Source organism: Aedes albopictus, chromosome 2 (assembly GCF_035046485.1).
Source record: "Aedes albopictus strain Foshan chromosome 2, AalbF5, whole genome shotgun sequence".
NCBI classification, from domain to species: Eukaryota; Metazoa; Arthropoda; class Insecta; order Diptera; family Culicidae; genus Aedes; species Aedes albopictus.
This window is the reverse complement of record NC_085137.1, coordinates 168,873,536-168,897,356: the sequence shown is the minus strand read 5'-3', so window position 1 is coordinate 168,897,356 and position 23,821 is coordinate 168,873,536. Positions and strand designations below refer to the sequence as shown.

Sequence of the window (23,821 nt, the reverse complement as noted above, 5' to 3'; positions counted from 1 at the left end):
TAGCGTCGTCTATTGTTGATTATCAGAGCCACAAAGCAAAACTAATGACTATTCACTGTTTTGTAGTTATTTGGCACTGCATGGAATGGACAGTCCAAAAGCACCTCTTCCAATATTTCAATGTTTTCACATATCAAATCGCATTATGTCAACGTAAACGTTTCTAGCTTATGCGAGTTGTTATGCACCCTTTAACGAGTTTATTTTTTCATTCATGCGATTTCATTCGTACACCAATGTAATCATCGCAGTATGGTATTAAGCGAATTTATTTGATACGTTGCGAGTTCGTTCGCACACTTTTGAGAAATATAAAAAAATATGAAAGTTGATTTGTATTCTTATGCGACTTTTCCAGATACATCGCAATAAGTACAAAAATAACATCATATGCGATGAAAATTATGCCTCCGCCATACATATATGCGATAGGTGCTTAAAATAGTACTTTTTACGGCGTACTGCATGCATCCTTATGCTACTCCTGGTTGTCTGGGGTTTAACCTCTTCGCAAGAAGCGGGTAAGCTAGGTAATTCTTTAAGCAGTGTAGGGACAGTATGAGGTAGCTGTGTGCGAAGTGCCAGTAAAGAGAACCCCATTTTCTTACTGACTAGCATGGCGGGAGAGGTCATGAATGAATCATGGTTGATGAAAGCCTTAAAAAATAGGGATGAGTAGAGTGCAGAAAAATGGAGGTGGCTGCGCAGCCGACAGGAGAGGTGCTACCAGGCGGCGTTCGTAAGGTCGGTTTTTAACCCGGAGAGTGAAGAGCAGTAATACATACTTGCAAGCTTGGAAGAGAGGGCCTTGATCGGCCGGCTCGTCCCAGATCGAAGGGAGCAGGGGCTTGCGACTATGTGTAGGTCCTCAGCGACCACAGATTAGGGCGGGTAAGGGGACCTTGTGGACCTTGTGGACACGCAGAAGAAGAAAAGAAAAAAAAATGAATGAGGAACATGAGCTTAGAGACGCTAAGGCAAGAAGAAGTATAAGGGCAAGAAGGAAGACACCCTCGTCATCCAGACAAACGAGTCTAAGCACTAAGAGATTTTGAAGGCGATGATGAGCAATGCCAAATCCACGGACTCTGAAGCCGCCGCACTCGAAAAAAAATATCCTCGTGCTAAAGCACGACAAAATCTGCAAAGGCGCGGCCTACAAGTACTCATTGACATGGATAAATCTTTATAGTCAATAATCATCTCCTTTCCGGCTAAAGGCATTTCAGTACCGACATTAGCCAGTGCGAAACCTAGCATGATCAGAGCCTTTAGCAGAGTCTGACCAAGCTGGTTCGTGAAACGGCATCCCTTTTACACGATCCAGGCATTGGAATCACCTGTCACCCGGTCTTTGCCCTATCAGCTAAGAGGTCATACAGTCCAGTATCTGAGTGAACTGTTCCCAAACCTACTCCTGGACGGGGTATTCACCCGTTGTTCATAACGCCGATCCAGTTGCCGATATCGGTGGGTATTCGGTATGGGTGGTCCGTTATGACGGCGATATCCATCTCCCACTCAGCGACTGTCTGAATCAACAGTTGCTGGTTTGCATCACAGTAGTTCAGGTTTGTACTGTGACTTATCAACAAAGTTCTTTTGAAGACAAGGACCGCTGTACATGTTGTTCGCGTATTTCCCGCAACAAATCAAGCGCTTGGGATGGGTTGACCTGCCTTGTGCCTTATGACATTCGTCCCCACATCGCCTACAAAGCTTGCTATTGTGTCTCTCGATATCAGTGATATACAGGCCCGGATTAAGGATTGTGGTGGCCCGGGGCCCGAGCGGATGTGGAGGCCCCTCGGAGAGATGACCAAAAATGTTTTTCCTTATTTTCGTACAGTACTTGACCAATATGAGAAAAATAATGCTAATGTTAGCAACCAAAAAAGTCTTTATGGGGGCCCCTAAAATGTGGGGGCCCGGGGCCCGGGCCCCCCCGGCCCCCCCTTAGATCCGGCCCTGCATATCACAATTAATCGCCAGTTTATTCAAACAGAAACAGCTGTCCCTAAGAAACCCTTGTTCCCTTCAGTTTTATCCAATCCTAGCTAAAATCAAAAGCTTCTATCTTTGAATTCCATTATTTTTTTCTAGTTCCCTTGAAATCACCACTTCCTCCTCAGAACCACCAGTATGTTTCTAGAGCCCTCGGTTGCTTTCCAAAATACCCAGTTTTTTTTAAGTTTCTGGAGGTTTTTCTCGACTTCTCTAGGATGCATCTGCTTCTTCCCAGAATCTTCAACTTCCTGCTCGAATATGAGCTTTTTGCTCTAATCGTCAGCTTTTTCCACTAACTCTTTGCTTTTTACTAGCATCTTGCTCCATAAATCGCCAGCTTTTTTTTTAATCCCGTTTTATTTTTGGAATAGCCCTAGGTATTTCCCTCGGTATCCGAATCTTTTAAGATCCATTATATGTATATTGAATTCACTTACTATTCCCAAGGTTACAATGTTTTTCCTGAGATCCCAAGTAATCGAGCTTCTTATTGAAAGCATTGTCGTCTACCTAAAGTCACTATATTTCTGGTATCCTCACGGTACAGCAATGAATATTATCCATAGAACCTAGCGCATCACATACATAATTAAAACATCTTAATTAAATGCCAAGTTTCGCTTGACTCAAAATGTTTATTTTTCATACTCCCCTTATATTTTGACATGTTTCACTGTGTTTCAACATTAGAATCTGTACATTTCACAATCACTTGCCCAAGGGAAGGGTTTTTAGGTATACCTTTGGTTATCCACTATAATAATATTAATACAAAGATCAATACACTACGTGCCCCTCCACTTTTTCCCAAAAAACTTGCAGAAGCCCATACTTTTTCTGTGCACTGGCCTGTTCCTGAAATCATTATTATCTGGTTTTTGTAATAGAATGACTTATTATTGAGTATAACACTGACAGATGATATATTTGGTTTATTTGAGATTGGTTGCTTATAAAAAATAATGCAAATAATTACAACAAAAACAACTAAAATCCGTCCCATACAATGTCAAATAACTTTTTTCTCCCATGATTAATATTTTTCGCCCCATAGCAACTTTTCCTTGTCTCAATTAGACCTTTCGAAAGAGCTATGGGTCATTGGTGTACATTCCGGGCCCAAATTCGCCCAGTCTCCTTTCTGAGAAATCCTCTACAGAATTTCAGAAAATTCTTCTCAGGAGTTTGAGAGAATTCCTCTCAGGAATTTTGGGGGAATTTCTCTCAGGAATTCAACGAATTTACTCTTAGGATTTGCCCTTAGGAATTCCGGAGAATTTCTGTCAGAAATTCCGGAGTATTTGTGTCAGATATTTGGCAGAATTCTTGTCAGGAATTCCGGAGAATTCCTCTCAAGAATTCTGAAGAATTCCTCTCTGGAATTTTGGAGAATTCCTCTCAGAACTTTTGGAGAATTGCTCTCCGAAATTTCGAAGAATATGTTCTAGGAATTTCCGAGGATTTCTTTAAGGAATTTTGGAAAATTCTCTCAGGAAATTGGAAGAATTACTTTCAGATATTTTAGAGACTTCCTCTCAGAAATTTTAAAGAATTTCTCTCAGAAATTTTTGATTATTCCTCTCAGGAATTCCGGAGAATTCCCTTCATAAATTTTTGAGAATTCCTCCCAGAAAATCCAGAGAATTTCTCCCGATATTCCAGAGAATTCTTAGGAATTTCGAAGAATTCCTTTCAGGTCTTTAAGAGAACTTTTCTCAGAAATTTTGGAGAATTCCTCCCAGGAATTTTGGAGGACTTCTCGAATGAATTTTAGAAAACTCTCTCAGGAATTCTGGAGAATTCTATTCAGAGATTTTAGAGAATTCCTTTCAGAATTTTTTGTAAATTCTTCTCAGGAATTCCGGAGAATCCCTCTTGTAAATTTTGCAGACTTTTTCTCAGAGGTTCAAGAGAATTCCTCCCAGGATTTGCAGAGAATTCTCAGGAATTTTGAAGAATTTCTTTCAAGAATTTTTAGAGATTTCCTCTTAGGAATTTTGGAGAATTCCTCTCAGGAATTTCAGAGAATTCCTCTCTGGAATTCCAGAGAACCCTTCAAGTAATTTCAGTGAATTTCTTTCAGGGATTTCGTAGAATTTCTTTTGGGAGTTTCAGAGAATTCCTCTCAGAAATTTAAAAAAAATCCTCTCAGACATTTCGGAGCATTCCTCTTATGAATATCAGAGAATTCCTCTCAAGAATTTCAGGGAATCTTTCCTGTAATTTTGGAGAATTTCTCTCAGGAATTTCGGAGATTTTCTCTCGGGAGATTCCGAGAATTCCTCCCGGGATTTTTTTAGAAAGCTTCTCAGGTATTTCAGAGTATTCCTCACAGGAATTAAGAAGAATTCCTCTCAGGAATTTTGGTGCGTTCATCACAAGATTTTTGGAGAATTCCTCTTGAAAATTTCGGAGAATTCCTCTCAGGAATTTTGGAGATATCGTCCCAGGAATTTCAGAACATCCGTCTCAAGAATTTCGGAGAAATCCTATCAGGAATTTCAGAGAATTTCTCTCAGAAATTTCGGAGACTTTCCTTTGGGAGTTTCAGATAATTGCTCTGAGGAATTGTGGAGAATTCCTCTTAGGAATTTCAGAGAATTACTCTCATGAATTTCGGAGACATTCTTTCCTGAGTTTCAGAGAATTCCTCTCAGGAATTTTGGAGAACTCTTCTTAGGAATTTCGGAGAATTCCTCTTATGAATTTCAGAGAATTTCTCTCAAGAATTTCAGAGAAACCTTCTAGTAATTTCAGAGAATTTCTCTCAGGAATTTTGGAGGATTCGTCCCAGGAATTTCAGAGCATCCCTCTCAAGAATTTCGGGGAATTCCTCTCAGGAATTTCAGAGAATTTCTCTCAGGAATTTCGGAGACTTTCTTTTGGGAGTTTCAGAGAATTCCTCTCAGGAATTTCGGAGAACTCCTCTTAGGAATTTCGGAGAATTCCTCTTATGAATTTTAGAGAATTTCTCTCAAGAATTTCAGAAAAACCTTCTAGTAATTTTGGAGAATTTCGCTCAGGAATTTCAGAGAGTTTCTCTCGGGATTTTATGAGAATTCCCTTTAGGAATTTCGGAGAATTCCTCACAGGAATTTCAGAGAATTCCTCACAGGAATTGAATTCCTCTCAGGAATTTCGGAGAATTCATCACAGAAATTTTGGAGAATTCCTCTCAAGAATTTCGGAGAATCTTTCTAGTAATTTCGGAGAATTTCTCTCAGGAATTTCAGAGAATTCCTCTCGGCATTTTTTGAGAATTCCTCTCAGGAATTTCAAAAAAATCCTTACAGGAATTTCGGAGAATTTCTCTCAGGAATTTTGGAGAATTCATCACAGGAATTTTGGAGAATTCCTCTCAAGAATTTCAGAGAATTCCTCTCAGGAATTTTGGAGGATTCGTCCCAGGAATTTCAGAGCATCCCTCTCAAGAATTTCGGGGAATTCCTCTCAGGAATTTCACAGAATTTCTCTCAGGAATTTCGGAGACTTTCTTTTGGGAGTTTCAGAGAATTCCTCTCAGGAATTTTGGGGAACTCCTCTTAGGAATTTCGGAGAGTTCCTCTTATGAATTTCAGAGAATTTCTCTCAAGAATTTCAGAGAATCCTTCTAGTAATTTCGGAGAATTCATCACAGGAATTTCGGAAATTTTGTCTCTGAAATTTTAGAGAATTTTTCTCATGAATTCCTGAAAATTATTCACATGAATCGGAAAGCTCCTCATCGGACTACATACCGGAGTACCAGGAATTGCAGAGAGAAATTTCGAAGTATTTCGACGGTTGTTGCCGTGAAATTCAAAGTCCGTCGAGAAATTCTGCCCCAACAACACCCTGTACCACCAGTGCGACTCGAACTGTGCCATACCCTTATGTAAATAATACGTCCCTGTCCCTTCCTCACCTTACGGTTTGTTAGTTATGAACTATAACACCATGGTATGCAGTAGGTACGTCGTTGGGTATCAAACATTCCATTCGTGACATAAATTAAACGACATGCGGTGTGTGGTTGTCCTTCTCTTTCTATGCCAGGCGAATAAACAGATGGACGGACTGCCCTACAGCGAATTTTCCCATGAAGTACTGATGCGATGCGCTTCGTTGTTCTCACCTGTCAAGAAGGGTTTCATTCTCCACTTTTATGACATCTACCTCTGATCATCCTCTTGCACCAGCCGCGGACATCAGGTGGCGAGTATCGTTACTTGCTGTTGCCCTTTCGCTGAGAACTCGATGACAAGAGGCGTCTCGCTGTTTAACTGCTTGTCAGTTCTCATAATCTCGAGAAATTTATCTGTAATTAGAATCACGCACCACTGCACTGCTGCCGGGCGTCAACTCGTATTACTTTACCTACCTGGCGGACCATTTGATTGGGTATGCTTCTCTAATGCGATGGGAAAGTGTCTTCTTGCTTGGATGACAATAGGTTAGAACAATGCGCAACAGCAGGTGTGTGGGATTATTCGAATGTAAAAAAAAAACGAAAAAGAACTCTTCCGGATTATGACAAATGGGGGGACTCGTTGTTAAATGCACCATTATTTCCATAACTTGAAAACAGCTTTAGACTTGCATGCAAAGTAACATTGAAATATCTTTTGTAGCGATTGTCAGAACGATATTCTGCATCTAACCCATGTCAGTCAGCTCGTCATCCCATGAAGGTCGAGAAGTGCCTTTGCTAAGACATCCAAGTTTTGTGTCTACTACATAAGTATTCTATGAAACTGAAGCCAAATTATTCAGAGCTACAATTTACTTTCATGTAGAAGTAACTTAATCAAACTTTCTAGTCGTGATTTCATCGCATTCTCCCTCAAAACAAAAACCTGCCACGAGAACAAGAAAGCCGAGCTCACCTCGATGCTAGTATAATTGGCTGTATGAATGATGGTTTATGAGGCTCGTGCTAGAATTCTGCACTGTAGACCCCACAGTCCCAGACTGTGATAGGGTACAAATTACGTTTCATAATCATGAGAATTAGTCCAACAATTAATTCCGCTCCTCTGTTTCCAAGCAGGAAACTCTTATCAGTGCCCGTCCATCAGCCATCGCTGGCTTTCACAATGTTCCCCGCTTTGGAACATTAAAAGTCGCATTATTAATGCATGCCGTTCAAGTGACTAATCCCTCCAAAGCAACGAACTCAAACATGGCCGTGTGGAATAAGTCGTTTTTAATGACGACGACGCCTCTTTTAATGCCCTCCATATGAGAATGTGATAAGTTTTCTTGATTCTCCCTCATCTCGGCGAACATGGAAGTGTGCGATGCGTATTAGTATGGGACACGCTTGTATGGAAAAAATAAATCCTCGCTCCAGTCGACTTTTTAGATCCCATTTAGGTCCCATATGAACTGTACAAAATTTCAGAGCAATCGGTGAAACTATAATTTAGCGCAAGCGGTTCAAAGTTTACATAGGATTTACTATGGGAAAAGTTACACTTTCAAACAAAAAATCCCAGAGGTCGCCCCTTATCTTCTTAATTCAAATCGATCACCGCTTCTTGTAGAAAAATCATTTATAAAACTTTCCTTCGAAGACCGCAAAACAATTGGATGGTTGTGGAAAAAGTTATTGATTTATTACCGATTAGTGATCCGACGAACGGCTTTTTGTTTTGTTTTATCAGCAGCACTGTAGCTGCTGCCTTGGCTGCTGCTGTTTCTGGGGGTGGTGATGCCACCCGCCACCCCATGCAGCAACGGCAGCAGCAGTGCTGCTGATAAAACAAAACAAAAAGCCGTTCGTCGGATCACTAATCGATAATAAATCAATAACTTTTTCCACAACCATCCAATTGTTTTGCGGTCTTCGAAGGAAAGTTTCATAAATGATTTTTCTACAAGAAGCGTTGATCGATATGAATTAACGAGACAAGGGGCGACCTCTGGGATTTTTTATTTGAAAGTGTAACTTTTCCCATAGTAAATCCTATGAAAACTTTGAACCGCTTGCGCTAAATTATAGTTTCACCGATTGCGCTGAAATTTTGCACAGTTCATATGGGACCTAAATGGAATCGAAAAAGTCGACTGGAGCGAGAATTTGATGTTTGTCCCGCACTAATGCGTATATGAACCGGCTGACAGTCAGTGTAAAGTGGCACTTTCCTTACGTCTTTTCGAATGCTTCTTCGATTGGCGGCAGTGGCGGCGGCGTCAGACACATGTTCATGACATTCTTTCTGATTTTGTTTTTTTCCATAATGTCGGAAAACCGAAGGGATTTCTGGGCAGCTTACTGGATGCACCTTTAAAACGCAATGGGTGCTAAAAAGAGACACTACACCATCATCAACCCGAGATTGCATAGACTGTTGCCCAGTGAAGAATTTTCCTTTTAATGAGAAGTTTTCACCGACCGAAGCGGGAATCGAACCCTAACTCCGATGCTTGAGAAAAGGCCTAGACGGCTGAACACATACATCTATTGCTTTAATATGAAGAATATTGTATCGCTGAGGTACAAAAGAGCGTTGATCAGATTAATGTGTGAACATTTTCTGAAATTGTTTACGATGGGCGGAGAAAAATGACCGAGAAAAATAGGTTCTTTTCAAATATAACTACTCAAGTAAAATCTTTTAGTAAAATAGACTAGAAGAGGCTGTAAAAACTTAGCTTAGCTTAGCTTAGACTGACTGCACACATCTATGGTTGCTATTCCGTGATTGACCCGAACCAATGACAGTTGCACAATGAATCAACTGAATAATTGACTGGGAGTGGTCAATATTCTCACTGTGCACGCTTCAGAGACTCTCTTTAACGGTACAATAACGGCGCCGGCCACGTCCTTGCAGTCAGGTTGGAAGAGGGAAGGAATATTAGTAACAACCTTTGTTAAGTGAAGGCCCGCGTTTACCGCTGCGACTCCACCAAAGGCTGCAGGAAGGAGTGTTTGTTAGTGGGAAAGGTATCGTTGGGTCTGGATTCACTTTGATAAGTAATATGACCTTCCTGTCACGCTGGTTGCCGCGCTATTGTTTGCTTTACGCGGAAAGCAAACAATCGACCACCCGCGTCAGGTAGTCGCTTAATATTTACTGCAAACGACGCGACAAAATATGCAATCTAACACACTATTATTCGCTTCACACGGAAAGCAAACAATCGATCACCCACGTCAGGTGGTCACTTATTATTTCGAATCGAACCGCGGAAGCTAGTCGCCAAATATTTAACTGCAAATGACACGACCGAACATGCAAGCTGACGCACTATTGTTCACTTCATATGAGAAGCAAACAACTGATCACCCACGTCAGGTGATCGTTCAGTGTTGCTACAAAAAACGCGACACAACGAAATGCTCATTTCCGAATAGGGAAAAAGAAAAATCGAACGACACCGAAGCAAAAGCACGCGACACCGGCACCCGGACGAAATCCCATTACACACTGATGCACACTGGGTCCGCCGCCGTCGAAATGCTCACTACCGAATAGAAAAAGAATCGAACCACCGAAGCAAAAGCGCGCGTCACCGGCACCCGGACGAAATCCCATTACACACTGATGCACACTGGGTCCGCCCACTAGAAGAGGCTGTAAAAACTATCTTAAAACAAAAAATAAAGAGTATCAAGTTTTGCGGTTGCGGTTTTGAAACCCGCTACAAGACTAATTGGTCAACCAAATGTTACTTGGGTAACCAACCATGGTAGTTACCTACGGCAAAGAACGATAAAGCGCTTGTATACAGTAGTGAATACCAAATGCGGCCCACAGGCTGCATATGAACTTCCAAAAGAATTACTGTGGCCCACGAAAAACAAATGAATCAATTTGTTTTTCGGAACTTTTACAAAATTTTCTCAGAAATGACGGAGAATCTCTTTTAGGCAAGAAACACTTCCAAAAAGCCGTAAAATCCCTCTCAGAAAAGCATAAAAAGAATACTCATGAATCAGGTTTAGGACTAACGAAGATTTCATGAAGGAATTTCTCCAAAACTCCTGAATATAAACCTCTCACAACTCCACAACAAGAAATAACTGGAGTTTCCCAGAATTTCTGGATTTCTAGTCCTCCTTTATTAGAAAATCTAGCAGGAATTTCGCAAATCTATACAATTCATGAATTTCAAATGAATTCATCCAGAACTCGCGTATTCCTGATAGAAATTGTTTGTAACTTAAAACAAAAAAAATACCAGAATGTGTGGAAGAAATTCTCCATTATATTGTAGGTTTTCTTTAGATATTTTTAGGTGAATTCTCCAGGCTAAAATGACTCATAAGAAAATGATCATTCTTCATAATAATATCAAAAGTCCCAGTGAAGAAATAGGGGTGTAAGCAATAATAAATAACAAAATTTCCATAAACAAATAAAAAAATGCATAAATAAATCAAATGTTTCCATAAATAATTGATTTTTGAGCAATTAAAAACGTCAAAAATGCAATGAATAATTCAAGTGTTTCAATAAAAAAAGCCAATTTTCCCACCAAAAAACTTCGAATTGTCCATAAATAAATTCGATTGTTCCATAACAAATTAAAAATTTCACAATAAAAAAATATCAAAAAAGCAATAAATAATTCAACAAGTGCAATAAACAAAAATATAAATTATCAATAAATGCAAAAAATACGAGCAATAAACGTAAATGCATTTTGAGCCAAAAAATTATTTTGCCGCATGGCCTACCGCATAGAGGATTGAGGAACTGAGGCGGCAGAAGGCCACCGAAGTTTCCGATATCCGATGCACCGCAGCTGCATCGATTCAGTTCTAGGCAAACCTCAGATCCAAGAATTTGCCCGCTATAATGGAAACATAGATGTTATCCCTTTTTTAGGTCCGACGAGCGATAGCGAGTTCGGACAGCAAGCAATAGCTCGGTAAATTGCAATAATAGTTACGCAAGCTTTACAGTCGTTTCAGTCATATAAGTGGGATTCAGTATTTCACTGTCTCCTACTTTCTTGCATTTGTTTTTCATGGGTTATTCCGTCATTTTTTATTGTATTTTTTGAATTTTTTATTGCTTTTTCGATATTCTTTTATTATGAATTTTCTAATTTATTATGGAAAAATCGGATTTATTTGGTGGGAAAATGGCTTTTTTATTGCAATAGTTGATTGCAATTTTTGTCGTTTTAGTTCATTGCATTTTTGTCGTTTTTAATTGCTCAGAATCAATTATTTATGGAAACTTTTGATTTATTTATGCATTTTTTTTTATTTATTTATGGAATTTTTGTTATTTATTACTGCTTACACCCCTGTTTCTTCACTGGGACTTTTCGAATTATTTATGGGTAATTTTGTATTTATTATGGAACGTTTAGTTGTCTGCCAGGACTCATTAGAAGAGTTCTTCGGAATACTTTTTCAAAATGCTTCGGATACTTCGCAAAAAAATACAATACATTTCTGAGAGGAATTCTCATGAGTTTTCACGAATACAGGAACTGAAAAATATCATTAACCTGCTCTGCAATTCCGGAAATTCCTTCTCTAGACTCCCGGCATGTTCCGGAGAGTTCCTTCCAAGATCTCAGGACAATTACTTTTAAGAATTCCAGTGAATTTATATCTGGAAACTCAACGAATTCCCCGGAAGCCTTCCAGAAGATTTACTGCGTTCTGTGAACTGAACATGCAGTATGTAAAAATATGGCCCTTCAAAAGACTACATGACTAGAAGGAAAATTTTTAGTATACGTGAGAAAATAAATTCACCTAGGAAAATTCACTAATCCTTTACTTTTCTATCCACGTATTTTACATCAGTATTGTTTACTCAAAAAAAAAACTGAATTTGACATGCAATTTAATGCTAAGTGCAATTCTAATCCCAGCGTGTTGTGTTTCTAACTCCTTTGTATACTTTTGGAGCACCAAAACTACCACAATAAGGCCATCATTTATACACATAGCTTATATCTAAGTTGCGTTTGAAAAAAGTATTTTCAGTAGTGATTCACTACTTGTGAATAAACCTTTTTGTTGCCATTTGCTTTTTTTTTTAAATGTTACTGTTCCTTATTTATTTTTATAATTCATCTCCGTACCCAACTTAAGAACTGAGCTAATAGCTTTTCTCAAAAATACCAGAATTAGACTAAATTGTACACTTTGCTTTTCAAATACAATTCAAAAAGATGATTTTGTGATTGGGATTTTCTTCGGTAATACATTTTGGAATTTATTAGGTTATTCCCAAGAAAATTTCTATGATTTTTTGGGGAATTCCTTCGGCAATTTTTGTTTTAGGAAATCCTTTGACAATGAATGTTGGCAATGTTTTTAAAAATGAGGTGGCCAGATGCAAAGAGTTTTAAGGGACCTTTTTGTCGATTTTGAGTTGAACATGTCATAAAAATCATCTCATTTCAAACTTCTCAGAACCTTTTTAAGATTATTGTTACGATTATTTGAAAAATTAAATGAATTGGAGAAAACTGGGTTGATTTTCAAATTCCATACATTTTGTATGGGCTGAACAATTCTTCTCGAAATTCTGAACCATGAATAAATTTCAGTGAACATTTGATTTTACCACTGCCATTACTAAAGGTTTGTTCGAAGAATAAACAGTTGCACACCAAACGAAAACTATCAAGGTTCAGTGTTGCCAATAGTAATAAAATTGTAAAAAAGGAATTTATGATTCTTGCTTGATAATTTGATTTGATACAAAAGTTCTCATGTAGATTTTTACAATAAAATTAAAATGTTTGGCAATACTTTCGTCAATTAAATGTTTACATAGGTAGGATTTCAATTGAAAGAAGGAATATAATACATGAATTTAAAACTTTAGCAATTTATTGTTATCCATTCTAATAAATCAACAATTGATAAACTGGCAACACTGTCATATTATGATTTTTATATAGTTTTCTTTTCTCCTTTGTCTAAATCAGCCCAAAACACCTTTAAATTGCATCGAATAATGTTGAAACTTGTAAATTGGACTTATTTTATAAATTAGAGCAAAACGCTTTTCAAGCTCAAAAACGCTGTATCTCTGGAACGGCCAAAAAGACCTCGGGGAGTTAAGCTTTTTCGATTGGAAAATGTCAGATAAACAAGATGGAAAAATCAATTTTAAATTTTAAAACTGAAAAATAACATGTTTGACAACACTGTATCGAAAAAATAATATTTTTCCTGAATTCCTCCAACAATTTTCTTCAAAAAAGCCGAAGGTCACAAATGTGTATATGTTATATTATGTTTCAAAGCTATAAATTAAGAAAAGGATGTGAAGTGGACCTGGTGTGGTGGTTAGAACATTTGACTATCACGCCGAGGACCTGGGATCGAATCCCACTCCCGACATACTCACAAAATGTGGGTTCTTCCTTCGGAAGGGAAGTTAAACGTGGGTCCCGAGATGAACTAGCCTAGGGCTAAAAATCTCGTTAATACAGACAAAAAAAAAGAAAAGGATGGGAAAACTTGGATTTTACTTGTATTGGCAAAGACGAGGGGTGCTCTGCCGTAATTCTGCAAAGTGACGTTAGCGCCATTCAAAATTTAGATATTTTTTGGTATATTATATATAATATCTGGTGTAAATATGACACTGTAGTATATCTGCTGTATTAAAATGCAAGATCTAGTCGTAATCTATCATCTATGAAAAGAAACTTAGAGGATGACCAAGAGTTTTATGCATAATAACCAAAAAATGGGCCAAAACTATCAATGTCGCTTACGTCACTTTGCAGAATTACGTCAGTGCTGCCACGGGCCGAGGGCTGATCCGATCGGCACTAAAGTTTGGCTTTTTTCTTCCTCCATTTAAACAAACATTCCAACAAAATTTGGTAAAAATCCGTGAAGGTCAATAACACGCAGTGTGTACACTTGGTGTGAAATGACCCTTAATTTGCAAAGAAATTACAGAAGGAATTGAAAAACGAATTTCAAAAGAAGGTGTAATTTACAGAGCAACAGTTGAGATCGTTTGAAAACAGATTTGTTCAATCTTTGAGAACTTCTTTTATCTCAAAGAATTTGCAGAAGAAATTTCCAAAAAAAAACAAATAAATCCACCTAGTGGTGATAGTGCCTTTCTCGTCGAATATGTTCTCACAATCTTTCCGTCGACGTAAGTGAAAGTGTTCCTAAATCCTGATATTTTTTTTAAAGAAAAGCAAGCATTTTATCAAAGTCATCATTGAATTGACTTAAAACTTATTATCGGCACATGGTCCGACGTTATGTTCAACGTATATGTAGAGCTGAATAATATCAGACTTCTCAGTTGACTGCTTGAGCACCTTCACCAACACTGGAGGCTGATCAATATCAAGACGATACTAACAAGCTAAGATATAAATTTTTACACAATTACAGATCACTTTGCGGTCCATGGCAACTTTCAGTATGCAATCTACGAATTACTCCGTTACCACGCAACGCAACGCAACGCAACGCATTACAGATCACTTTGCGGTCTTCGACAAAGTTTTTTCTGCATATTTTAGGCTATATTTTATTGACCGTTGAAAACAAGAACGATAGGTAGTAATTATAGTGAGACGTATGTTTGTATGTGGGTTTAGTTTGTAAAGAATTTGTTCTCTTACACATATTTATCGCTTGCAAGGAATTTATTTACTTTCGTATTTCCGGCGAAGTACCAAACGCTGGTTGTGCAACTCTACCAGCCGTCTCTAATGTGATATGAGCCTATTTTCTAGTTAACCGTTCCTCAGGTTGTTAAAAAAACCGTGATGTGGTACATTTGATTACTTTCGATGCGGTACCGGAACAGGTTCCCGCACTACCGGGTCTCCCAAATATAGTTTGAGACTATTTCATTGCTTACGAGCATTAGGTTGCCTAAAAAACACGATTAGCTTTATCTAATACATTTGACCACTTCCAGTGGGACACCCAGAACTGGTTTCGGGACACTACCGGTTGTCTAAAATATGATCTGAGGCTAAGTTCTTACAAATCGATCATTGTGTTATCAAAAAAGCTGCTTTTTCATGTACTGTCAAACCCTGCGCATTCATCACACTTCAATACGACATTTTTTAATTCGACAATGTCACAATGTAATACACTGTAAATACGAATGATTCGATATTGTGCTGTTACTCACACCCGTAGCGGCTCCTCGTGCAGCTGCTGCTTCCGAAAGTTCAAATTTGGTGCTTTCCGACACCTGATCCGTTTTGTGACCAACTTCAGTGAACTTCGGAAGCCAACAATTGTAAAAGGAACAAGCTCTCAATTCGTACCACCACAATATCTGTAGGATTTGTATTCAAAAACCAATCCTACAACCTAAACAAAAACTAAAATATAGTTAGTTTATCGAAATAAAAGTTCACACAGGTAATCTGGCAGCAATCATTGTCGAATTAGCGTGGTTTTATGGCACCACACGCATGGGTTTGCTTCAATTTCACATTTTATCACTTTACAACGCAATTTCGGTTCTCATTTCATTACTTACCGATTGTCCCTGATGCGGTCTTAGACTAGTTTCATGCAAATTGTTAATCAGTTTTCCTAAAAAAAGTCGCGACTTGATGTACTGCATGAATGGGTGTGGTTCATTTGTACATATCGCCGGTTCCTGCGAGACACTCGAAACTGATTCCGGAACACTAACGATAGTCTTAAATGTGGCCTGAGACTATTTTCTTGCTGACCGTTCTTCGCGTTATCGAAGAAGCCGTTATTTAATATGCTGTGTGTACTTTTCGTGGTTCCGTTCTACATTTGACCACTTTCGTTGGGGCACCTGGAACCGGTTTCGGTACACTATTGGTATTCCAAAGTATGGCCTATGATTTTTTTTTTCATGTTAACCGTTCATTAGGTTACCTAAAAAGTCATGACGCACTCGTAATCGGTTGCGGAACACTATCGGTTGTCCCAAATATGGCCGGAAACTTCTTTTAGGCAACTCGATATACCTAAATTTTTGATTTGATGTGTTGCATACCTGGGCTTGGTTCACTTTTATATTTGGCCATGTCCAGTGGGACACCCAGAACCGGTTCCGGACATTACCGGTTCAGGTATGTTCGGAAAATATTTTCCTGCTTACCTTACCTTGATACCTGGTTGGCTACAAAGTAACTTTACTCCAATGCCGAGCGTATAGTAGAGCACCATCTTCGTCGGTCTTGGGCGATGTTCCTCCAGTTTCCCCGAACGTGAAGGGATCGTAGATCTTCTTCAACCGCGTGCAGCCAGCGAGTTCGCGGCCGCCCACGAAGTCGCCTACCTCTACCGGGTTCTCTGCTGAATATTGTCTTCGCTATTCTTTCTTCCGACATTCGCACTACGTGTCCAGCCCACTGAAGTCTGCCGTATTTTATACGTTTGACAATATTCGCATCTTCGTACACTTGGTACAACTCGTGATTCATGCGTCTGCGCCACACTCCATTTTCTTGTTTCCCACCGAGAATTGTCCGCAGCACTTTGCGCTCAAAAACTCCTTTAACGTCCACGTTTCGTGACCGTAGAGGGCAACCGGAAGAATCAGCGTCTTATACAGAGCGAATTTTGTTTGCGTTTGCAAGTTACGGGACCTAAGCTGGCTACGCAATCCGTAAAAGGCCCTATTCGCAGCTGCAATACGCCTTTTCACTTCACGGGAAACGTCATTGTCACAAGTCACAAGTGTTCCAAGATAAACAAATTCTTCAACAACTTCAAACACTTCCCCATCAATCACTACCTCAGCACTAACACCACTAGGCCTGCTTCTGTCTCTACCCGCTATCATGTACTTCGTCTTGGTAGAGTTAATCGTCAAGCCTATCCTCGCTGTCTCTCTCTTCAGAGGAGCATAAGCTTCCTCCACTGCCCTACGAATATTTTCCTGCTTACTGTTCATCAAAATAACCCGCATGCATGGGTTATACCCCCCCCCCCCCTCATGACCACGTGGTTTATGGACAGCCCCTTACTGTTCATCAGGTTATCGAAAAAGCCGCAGTTTGATATGTCACATGCATGGGTTTAGTCCACTTTTATGTTTGGCCACTTCCGGCTGGACACCCGGAACCGGTTCCGGAACACTACTGGTTCAGATATGGTCTGAGACTATTTTCCTGCTTACCGTTCATCAGGTTATCGAAAATCCCGTGATTTGATGTGTCGCATGCATGTGTTAAATGCATTTTCATATCTGGCCCCTTCCTGTGGTACCGGTCCGGAACACCTAAATGGCCATAACTCCGAAACGGCTGGACCGATCCAAACCATTTTCAATAGGAAACAATGGGACCAGATTCCCCGTCGAATGAACCGTCGGTCATTAAAATCGGTTGAGGTTTACAAAAAGTGATGTGAGTTTTTGTTGTATACATACACACATACACACACACATACATACACACACTGTTCTATTAAGCAATACCTTCTTGGTGGTTCCGGAGAGACGTAGGGTTTGGCGACCATAGGAATGTGTTTTAGTGGGTCGAGGAGAGAGTAGTCCTGGCTTCTACCGGCATTGTAGAAGACGGCCTTAACCCCACACTACCCTAACCTTCCTGTTAGGGTGTCTGATGATCAGATTTATCCCCCTATGGAAGGAAAAAAATAATACATACACACACACATGCATACACACAGACATCACCTCAATTCGTCGAGCTGAGTTGATTGGTATATGTGACTCGACCCTCCGCGCCTTCTATCGAAAAGTCATTTTTGGAGTGAACATATAGCCTTCCAGTACACTTAGTGTACGAGAAAGGCAAAACATTGTGAAAACATTCTAAAAGCGAATGCTGAAAGAATTTCCAAAGAGTTTAGCTAATAATGAATTTTCAAAAAAGTTGCCAAGACTTCAAATGAAGTTGCCAAAAGACTTCCAGAAGAAATTGCGAAAACATTTTTTAAAGCAAACGGCCAAATCAATTCTCAAAAACAACAGAAAAAGATTCAGAAGGAGTTGCCGAAGGATTTCTTAAAGAGTCTGTCCAAGAAATTCCAGAAGGAGTTTGCAAAAGAATTGCTTGAGGAATTCATATTGGAATTGCTGAAGAAATCATTAAAGGAATTGCTGAAAATTTTTCCGAATGAATCGATGAACAAATTCTGAAAGAAAACCATATGAAAAATTCTCAAATGAATTTTCATATGAAACCGAAGAAATTACCATGTCAAAGGAATTACCCAAAGCAATAAACTTAGAAGCTTCAAATATAATTGCCTGAGAAAATTTTAAAGTAATGCTAATATAATTTCTAAAGAAAATTTCTTAGCAAGTTCCAGCACATTTTACAAAGAATTCGAATGTGAAAAATTTGAGGTTTTCGGTCGTATTTATTAGTTATAGTGGAAAACCTGGCCATCAAGGCGTTAAAATATTGTAACGTTACGATAAAATGTGTCAATAATGCATTACTGAAGAGGTCACGAGTAAATTGTCTAGAGAATTTCTAAAAGATTCTTCAAACGAATTTCCTAAGAAAAAATTTGAAAAGAAATTCCTAAAAAAAATATTGAAGAAATTCCCTGAAAACTCACCCCGAATTATCGATTCTTTTTTTTTTTTTCTTTGAATGTGCTAGGGTACCTTTCGGCGATTCCTCCAGGATCTGACTATTCCACCAGAAACTTCATTCTGGAAATTCTACCATCTTTCCATTACTCTAAAAATGCGATCTTGGATTCCATCAGTAGCACCTGCTAGGGATTCCACCTTGCATGTCTTCTGTGGATTACTCCAGATTCCTTTTGGATCTCTCTCTCTTCTTGGCGTAACGTCCTCATTGGGACAAAGCCTGCTTCTCAGCTTAGTGTTCTATGAGCACTTCCACAGTTATTAACTGAGAGCTTCCTCTGCCAATGACCATTTTACATGCGTATATCGTGTGGCAGACACGAAGATACTCTATGCCCAAGGAAGTCAAGGAGATTTCCTTTACGAAAAGATCCTGGACCGACCGGGAATCGATCCCGTCATCCTCAGCATGGTCATGCTGAATACCCGTGCGTTCACCGCCTCGGCTATATAAGCCCCATCTGCCAATTCCTTTTGGAAATCTTCTGGGAGTTTCTCCAGAAAATACTGCAAAGGATACTTTATGGAATCGAGTAGTTTATTCTGTTAGAACTTCGTTCTTTTAGAGCACAGTAGTTTAGTCGGAGATATCAGAATTCGATTCGAACTCTTGAAGGATTCCCAAAGGAAACTCCTAGAGAAATTCCATCCCTAAGGTTCCCCACAAGGAGCCTTTGGAGGAATTCTTGAAAGAACACCTGCAAGATTTCTTGATGGAAATTCTGCAAGGTTCCCATAAGAAACTTAGGATTTTCAGAAATACCTCCCGGAAGAATTCTTTAAGGAACACCAGAAGGGTTCTCAAAAGCAACTCCTGTAGAATTCCCAAAAGCAGCCCCTGAAGGATTCCCAGAATAAACTTTTGGGTTTACCCAAACCCTTAAACCCTTAAAGGAAACGCAGTAAGAAATCCTAGAGAAATTACAAAGTCGAATTAAGGTAGAATTCAGCAAAATCTCTTAGGAGCATTCAAAATTAATATTCCAGAAGGAATTTGTGCTGCGCGCAGATACCAAAACGAGCTATTGCAGCGTGGAGAAATATGTGGACGAGCCTTGGAAAATACCAGAAGTAAATCTTTAAAGAATGCCAGAAGAAACTACTGCTGAAATCGTAGAAACATTTTTGGAGAAATCCCACTTTTTGAAATTCTCTTAGATGAATTTCTGGAGCATGTCTTGGTTTGAACTCAGAATAATTTTCTGATTTTGATTGGTGGTGGAATTCCTAAAATGATCCCGAAAGAAACTCCCAAATGGGACATCTGGGTTAATCCGGAGAGAACTTCCGATGAAACACCAATGGTCAGAAACACTTTCCTCGAAAAAATCTAAAAGGGGTACGAGATAACCTAGAGGAATTCAAAAAAAAAACTTCTTGGGGAATCACAAACTCTGGTGTAGCCCAAATGATAGTGTAGAAAAAATCCTGAGATCTCTTAAAAGTCCCCGAAGAAACTTCTATAGCAAAGTGAAGTTGGAGAAAAGAAGCAGGTAAAAGAACTCCTCCGAGTGTAGGGAATTGAATCTACTAAAATAACATATGATCATTTGAAGCCCTACGGACAGATTTCATGCTTATCCAGTCTCATGCAGTAACGTTGGGTCAAATGTTTTGTTTGGTGACTGTTCAAGGTTTAAATAACCTCTTGTGTATGGGTGATCGAAACTACAAACGTATTCATCGGTCTATAACGAATAAGGTTTCCACGGCAGGCTGTGGTAGGCTGGGCATGTAGCACGTATGCCGGAGGAAAGACAAGCTAAAACAATATTCAGTAGAGAACCAGGAATTGGCCGTCGGCTTCGTTGGAGGCCACGGTGTTGGCATTTTGCTGTTGAGGAGGACCTAAGGACTCTAAATGTTCAGAGATTGGCCGAGAACCGAAACCAGTGGAGGCGATTGCTTCATTCGGTGTAGACTCACCGCTTTAACTCGTAGCCCATCAAGTATTAAATAAGTACGTTTGACTTAACACCTCTAAACTTGTTATGGCACACATCCGCCTTCCACCGGTCGTAAATACCCTTTCGCCGGATACCAGCTCTTATCGTTCTTTCACTCTGGGCTGTCGGCTCCCTGTGTTCCCCTTGCATTCATCATAAGAACTTGACTGTCTGCCTACCGGCCTGCCTGCCTGCCTGCTGCTGTTGTCTGTCTGACTCTGCTCCAATCCATCGCTTCTTTTTTCTTCCAATATCACTCGAAGGCTTTTTTGTAAATTAAAAAAGGAAATCAGAAGAGTCTGTCTGTCGGCCTTTAATCCAGTCCAGAGACTCCCCCGGATTTTTTTCAATCTCCGATTGGGGAGCTGAACAGAAGCCCTTTTCAGGTTGCCCCTCGGCGCGCGCTCCCGGAGTCCCCCTACCAAACTACACGTCTCTACTTAGTTACTTGCTGCTGCATTCGGCTTTCAAGTTTTATTGTACGGCACCTGATAAAAATGTATTTTCGAACAGGGAAGACCTGTGCACGGCGTGAGTGTTCGGAAGCATGTCGGTCGTCGGGGAATTGAGAATTGGGATGTTTTTTTCCTCCTTTCTTCTTTTTCAATGTTCTGACAACCTGCGCAGTGCGCATACCACAAATCTTTCTCTGGAGACGACGACGATGCCGATGAAGTCTCTGGGTGGCGGTTTTAATCTTTTGATGTTGGTTCGTTTGCATTTCGACGAAGGTCTACTGCACTGGGATGATAGATCGACTGGCCGTTGAAGGCTCAATGAGGCGGAGAACTGTATTTAAATATATTGAGTAATCAAAACATTTCAACCTGGAGTGACAGGTGCATATCAATATGTTGTGGCTTTGAGGTTGACGAGATTGGTCAGGCCATGGAGTTGAGTTGATTTGTTGCACTGCATTGGGTGCATCGGAAATCCATTATACGGTCAACGACAGTTGATAAACGTATAAACTGTTAGTAATTTAAGGTGCTATTTAGGGATGTAGTACCGGTAGTACCGGTACCGAAAATACCGGTATTACCGACCAATTTTTGGTACCGAAATACCGGTACTGACTGAGCCTTGGTACCGGTACTTTCGGTACCGTGAAATCTTTCCCGAAGTGCTGGAATCCGGTCATTAGTTTAGCCAATAAACGAAAATATTTATTTAAAAGCAAGTAATTTGACATACAAACATTTCATATATGCAACATTTCTGCAAATCCAGGATATCATAGCAATGATTGGTTTAATGAACGTTGAATTTTTCAAATGAACTCATTAACTTAGAATAAAACTTGTTAGATTAGGGTTTCTTATTATTTCTTCAGCATCACAAAGGAAAAAAAATGTTAAATCTTTTTCTGTCTTCTCCTTGTAGCTATCCAACAACCATGATATTTATAACTCATTGTGCAATAATCATGTTCAACATCACTGGTGTTTAGGAAATAAATAATATAACTCAAATATATCATATTAGGGTGATTCACTAAACAGCGTAAACTGATTATACTGATTAAAAGTAGCGATCACCAAGGCAATCTTTGATTATTTCATTCGCAAAATCATGGAACATTTCAAATAAGCAGAAAATCATGGCTTACACAGCAATTCAATCTGTTTAGTGAGTACCCCTATCATGTTTTAAATGTTGTTTACTAACTCATTGTGAAATAATTTAGTTTTGATTCTGAATGTCAGAAAATAATTCTACACAATTGTATCAAAGTTTCTATCATAACTAGTTTTTTTGAAGCTGAAATATATCATATTTTGTTATAAATTTGATAGATTATTATTTTGATTGAACCAGTGTACTTTTTGTTACAATTTTAGTTATTTTAACATCATTCTGCATTTAGTTTATAACATAATAAGTCAAAGAGAAAAAACATAACATCATATCACAATGTGTTATAAACTTGATGCTTTCGTAGTCGGGTATCTACCTGAATTTGGTACATGTAAGGATGATCCTGTTTCATTTTAGACTGATCAAGATACTGCCTGTGAAACTGCGCAGAAGCTAAACAAAAACTACAAAAACATTTTCATACAAGTAGTTTCTTTTCATCATTTTTATCTGATATTTTTTGTTTGATTTAGTATTTTCTGATTAGCTTTAAAGAAATTCCTGAAAACCGGAATTCACAAATGCCTGGTAAATTGTAGATTCTCTGTGCAAAATAGATTATTCTTCATTTTAGTGGAAAATTTCTCAGTACCGGTATTTTACCGGTACTACCGGTACTGTCAGCCCCAGTACCGAAATACCGGTACTCACCAAAAGTAGTCGGTACTGCGACCCCTAGTGCTATTCATTTCTGCATGACTTCTGCAAACAAGCGACCTGTATTTGCATTAAAGAACTCACCATTATTAATGTTTTTTTTTTAATTTCTGTATCAACGAGACTGTAGCTCATCTCGGTACCTACAGCTTTACTTCCCTTCCGAAGGAAGAAATCAGATTTTGTGGGTATGTTGGGAGTGGGATTCGATCCCATGTTCTCGGTGTGTTTATCACAGGCTTCAACCATAACACCAGGTCCTCTGCATAGTTTTTTTTTTGTGAAGAATTGACTGTGATCATAAGGCTGAGACCGCTTCAGAAGCTCGTTGAACATTCTCGATTTGCTTTGAGATTTCAACGAATCAAAACATTTCCTCGACCTTGAAAACCTCACGCACCAACCCACACGGCCGGCAGGCAGGCATACCACTCATCTCGAATCACAAACGAAACTCCGCACATAAATCAGCATCTAAAGCTTGCACTTAGCTGCGCTTAATCCGATAATTTATTTCATGTTTCGTTCATGTCGTCGTCATCGTCGTGCATGGCAACAGAGTGGACACGCAGCGCTGCTCCGCCTCGCACACCCCCGCGATGATACTCCCACCCCAAACTCATTGGCGTATCTAGGATTTTTTCCTAGGGGGTGCCTAGAGGGTGCCAGCTTCAGTGACTTCCAGCTTGTTCGATACTGATGTTTGAAAACTTATTTTTTTTTCAAAACAATCAAGTGCCCATATGAAAGAATACATTTCCAGGACATTTATGAGGAGTTCAAATCTTGGAAACTACGACACATTAGTTAAAAACTACCACGTGAACATGTAAATCTTGTTACAGAGCAATTGTGAGTTTGATTCTTAAAAGTTACAATATTTTCATGTAGTACAGGCTGGACTCCATTATCCTGAGTCGCGTTCTGAAGCTTCACAAACATATATCTATCAGATATTATCTGATGATAAGGATGATGCAAATAGCTGAAATTTTGACTTTCGTAAAACCATTTCTGATTAGTAATCAGTTAAAATTCCAGCTTTGAAAA

General features: G+C 39.2%; 1 protein-coding gene across 1 annotated transcript in view; it reads left to right on the top strand.

Annotated features, from left to right (window-relative positions):
• LOC109398676 (netrin receptor unc-5) overlaps positions 1-23,821 on the top strand; it is a 611,474-nt gene that overhangs the window by 126,278 nt on the left and 461,375 nt on the right. The window lies entirely within an intron of this gene.